The sequence below is a fragment of the Amblyomma mixtum genome, chromosome 10, assembly GCF_055824585.1.
Source record: "Amblyomma mixtum isolate Tamu chromosome 10, ASM5582458v1, whole genome shotgun sequence".
Taxonomy (NCBI): Eukaryota; Metazoa; Arthropoda; class Arachnida; order Ixodida; family Ixodidae; genus Amblyomma; species Amblyomma mixtum.
Window position 1 is genome coordinate 98016724 of NC_143021.1, and position 4941 is coordinate 98021664.

The 4941-nt window shown below is 47.9% G+C and overlaps 1 pseudogene; it reads right to left on the reverse strand.

Moving 5' to 3' along the window:
- Nucleotides 1-1218: 1218 nt before the first annotated feature.
- LOC149326501 (uncharacterized) lies at nt 1219-4280 on the reverse strand (annotated as a pseudogene).
- Between the last annotated feature and the right edge of the window lie 661 nt (nt 4281-4941).

Genomic DNA, 4941 nt, shown 5'->3' on the forward strand with positions numbered 1-4941 from the left:
TTTCTTAGAACCAGTACCCGTGACTCGCCAGTTGACGGTTGTCACATAACACGCCACATTTTTTAAACAAAAGAACAAAAACAGCGCCGCGCAGACGCATATCGCCATAGCGGGTCGTAAAACAGTCGAGAAGGAAACCCCGGTGAGCGACTAGCCTTGCGTGCGTGCTGCCCCGTCCACCTCTCCACGCGGCGCGCGGGGGGATTGCCGTCAATTTTTCTAGAATGTCGGAGATGCTTCTACTCGAAACCGGCGGAGAGCGCGTAACCTTGCGTGGGCTGAGACACTGCCATCTAGAACTAGTTTCAGGCCTGCTCACTACCGCCGTGACGTCACGTGTCTTGACCGAGCCGCGCGGAAGCGGCAGGCTGTGAATCGCATATCATCGCTTCCCGTGAAAAGAAGGAATGATTTGATTTGTTTGATTTGTTAGGGTTTAACGTCCCAAAGCGACTGAGGCTATGAGACACGCCGTAGTGAAAGGCTCCGGAAATTTCGACCACCTGGGGTTCTTTAACGTGCACTGACATCGCACAGCACACGGGCCTCTGGAATTTCGCCTTCATCGAAATTCAGCCGCCGCAAGAAGGAATGATCGTGGCGAAGTGCACATGTGTAATAGTTTTATTTTGCCTTTGCATTTTGATTGGCAGTGTATGTAATTAATACATAATGCTTCAAAATCCCTGTATTTATCTGTACAGCAATTTATTATTCCACTAAAAATAGAGATTGTGCGCCGTGGAACGTGTGACCGGTTTATAAGAGTAAAGTTCGATGGCCCAACAAAGTAACGAAATAAAAAAGGTAAATTTAATGAGTCTTTATTTACACACACGCTTGGCACATACACGCACATACACACTGTGTCCGGAAAACACATGGAAACTGTTGATACTCATTTTGCAAACTTCTGCAATTTCCTTTGTTGAATCGGCGTTTTTCTACTCTTCAGAACATCAGTCTTTATGGAAACGTAGTTCTTCAGAAGAGTGTTTGCTGCTGCCACAAGTATGTTCGTCAGCACAGTGTCAGGATAGTGACCATTGTTACAGACATCAAAATCCTCTGTTTCACAAAGATGTCTTGTGACAGCCATAAGTAGCTCCCTCTGTTTATGTGTTGCATGAAAACGTGCAGCATTCGCTTTGTTGGTAAGCTGCTCTAAGACAATGTGGGCGTGTAGAACCGCATTAACGACAGCCGGTTGAGGAAACTTGAGAGCGCCTCTCGAGAGGTTTTCGATTAGGAGATTCCTTTCAAGTTGAACTTCCCGGTTCTCAGACGTAATATTCATGGCACAATACTGACAGAGCAGCTTCTTTAACGCGGCGTGGGCGCAAAAGCCTGCGATGTATGTTATTACCGGCAGAATGGATTCCTTATTTCTTATATCATGATCTGACACCTTTATGCCGTACTCCTCTGTCAACTGAGCTCCGTCAAGTGTTTCAGAACATGGCTTCTGCATTTCCTGCATATCTGGCAAAACCAAACTGTCTTGTTGCCTCAGTTTTTTCTCTGACTCAAAGACTTGTTGGATTGAGATATGATAATTCGTTCCCGACAGCCGACGGTACTGTCCGAACCTTTCTTCCAGACTGTCGGTCTGAAATTTTCCCAGCAACACGTAGTCCAAATTCAATTCTTCAAGGCAGTACCGGCACAGTTCGACAAGCGAGTAACAAGTCAGCCGCAGCGCTGCGTGTGTTTCAGTGGTTAGTGCGCCTGTATCTATCCTGATGTCTCGCCATGTGTCCAACCAATCCACGAATTTATTAAGAAATTCTATCTGCTTGTCAGCCAAACTCTTTACTGGATCCTGGAGCGGATCTCGTAGGCGCCGGCCTTTGAGGGGCTTTTCACGTTGACAATATGCCACCACTTCAGTATTAGGTCAATGAAATGCGCTGTCCCTGCGGCGTAGTTCAAATTAAGTTCGTCTCCGCGCATATTTAGAGCCTCCACCACAAATGAAGTAAAAACCTTTAAAACAAGCTTCCCATTCTGGCGCTCAATGTTGGATTAATGCAGTGCTTTGTAGCTCAATCCATAACCAAACTTTGAGACGCTGTGTTGCTCCGAAGCGTGCATGTCTCGAAGAGCTTTGGAAGACGCTCCATTAACCCGAACTAACGAAGATGTGCTAGGAAATACGGGTAGAAGATACACGTTCCTGGATTTTTCTGGTTTAACCAGTTGTTTCTTATGCACTTCAGAAGATGGACTGGGTCAACTACATAAAAAAGGGGTCTTGATTAGTCTACTGGGTGAGGGTACACAATGTCAACTGTCCGAATTTTAGAAAACAAGGACAGCACTTTTCTGTTTATGGAATTATTATCTGTTATTACTGCGATGACAGTAAGCCCTGCATTCTCTAGCTACAAAACTGTCTTTCTTAGGACTGCATGCAATTGGGCTGCGTCAATGTTAGATACTGGCAGAATGTGCGCGACATCCTTGTGGGCTGATAGCAAGGACTGGTCATAAAACCATGCGCAGTTTTGGCCGCTTCGCTAGAATTAGAAGCTGCCCCGGTCACTGATCCACCTTTGTATTCGAAGTACGGCTGAATATGGATCTCGTCCATCATTATAGTGACGATCTTTTCATGCGGTTTCAGAAGGCTTGATCGCTTCTTCACCTAACGTAAAATCCCTTCATCGTCCTGCTCATTTCCAGGGTTGACGTTATATTGAGAACAGATTCGCATGAGTGCAGATCGATGTGGTAGTGCTAACTTGCCAGCACTGCGAACGAATCGGTGAGCGTGTGAGGAAACAGTGTAAAGAATACTGGAAAATATTAAAAGCTCAGCAGAGTACCGTGCGGAATGCTCCTTCTTGTGCAATAGGTCAAGTTGCTCTTTTATAAAGCCGAGCGCTTCTTTTTTCTCTTGCGGCAAAAGATCGTCACACCTAAGGCTGTCCAGCAAAGAGAAAAGCAAGCTGAAACTTGCCTTCACTTTTTCATCCTTGTCGCAAACGTCTGGAGCCTTGAAACTTCTCATACTGTCTAGTGCAGTCTGAAGGCAGCGCAGATCGTCCAGTATACACGGTATGAGCAGGTCCTTCACAGGCACTTTCACTTTCCTCCAGAAGGCCGTAACCTTCATGTTCTTACTAACAATCACAGATCCTTGGACGTCTGGTGGGTCTTCACCCTCTATGTGAACAAAGAGAACAGCATGCTCTGCTTTTACTGAAGTCCAGAAGGTGGAGAGGTCGAGGCTTTGTAGGCCCGATACAAAGTCTTCATATGACTGCAGCTCATTTTGACGCTCTTGTTCTTCGTGCGATCAAATGGACTGCCGAATAGCTTCCTCTAGATGCGATGCTTCGTGACGTTTCCTTTTTGCCTCTGGCTGCTGGCGCACTGGTGCGCATTCGCTCAAATAAGCAGGTGCATTAGGAAAAATTGTCGGCACTGCGTCGAATGTAAGCCGAGTAGCGCGCATGAGAGCTTCTACTGTCCTGCCGGTTCTTGGATCGGTGTACGTGGTAGTCGTCCTTAAGTACTCCGCCTTGAAATGGAGCTCGCACACCTGCAAACTATTCACAAAAAATAAACGGTATATTACAGGCTTCGTGCTCCACATCCGCCTCATTTACTAAGCCACAAAATAAAAAGGAAAGCTACAAAATTCTCAATGAAGCGCGCTGACCAGCAAATACATTCGACAACAATCTACAGATCACTTCGAGCGTGCGCGTTAACTGATAATACGTCCTGGCGTTCCTGGAAAGAACGACATCACTCATGACTTGCGCGATCTTATAACGTTCCAGAACACAAATAAACACCCGTGAAATATCGGGTCTTACTGGCTGGCAAGTAAAAAACACACAAAAGACCATTATTTTCACATCTGGAAAAAAACATCCTTCAAGGCATGCGCACGGCGTTATAAAAATAGCGTATCTCATCACCACAAAGCGCCGCAGTCGAAGCGAACATTTCAGAACAGAAACTTGCCTACAATAACAGCCGTTACAATGTCAGGGCTTACGCTGGCTGGCAAGTCAAAAGCGCACAAGAGATCATTATTGTAGAGCAAGAACCGGACATGCTGGAGGTGGTGCTTTTGGAGAGACTCAAATTACGTAGTATAAACGTACACATACCTTCGGATCACGGAGAGAACGGATATCGACGTCATCGCGACGAACAGCCCGCTCCCACTTTGCTCTTCGATCATCCTCTGGGAACGAGAACACTCGAACCTTCGGCCCATTGTCGTAATTGCCGCGACAGTTGGGCACGCAGTATCGCCCCATTAGGAGAGTTTGCAGGCGTACACTACGCGAACATTCAGCGAGTGAAACGCTTCATATCACAACACAGCAGTTCAGAGACACAGAAAAGCACGTCTTCTCCAGTCGCGAACAGAACCGGTTGAGAATAGAAACACCAGCATGCCGCGACAGGTCTCGTCAGGCTTAGCAAATCCTACTCTCGAGAACGGCGTGGGCACCTCCGCGCGACGGAAAGCGTCGGTCAAAACTGACAGACGTCAGCAGCCGCGACAGGAGGAGTGAGCAGTCCTGATAGTCCAGAGAGCGCTGGCTGAGACATGCCCTCCTCCTTTTCGCTCGCACATCGGCGGCGGCGCCACGCCAGAAAGTTCCAGATGCTCCTGGAATCCACTGCCTGCTTTTGACCAATCAGAGATGCGCGCCCGGAGCGAGAAGGAGAAGGAGACAGCACGGCCGATGCTGTGCTTATGTGCGCGCCAGCCATGGTGCGAAGAACAGACAGACGTGGAGCGAGCCTATATAAGAAGGGCGTTGACCGCTGTCAGTTTAGTCGGAGCCACCATTCAAGCTTCCGTGGAGCGCGCCTGCTCGACGCCGCGGTTCAACGATGCAGCGCGCGCCATTCTGTGGGACGGAATCGTCGTAAACCTCTAGTCGTCGGACTGTCGAAATGCCCGGTGAA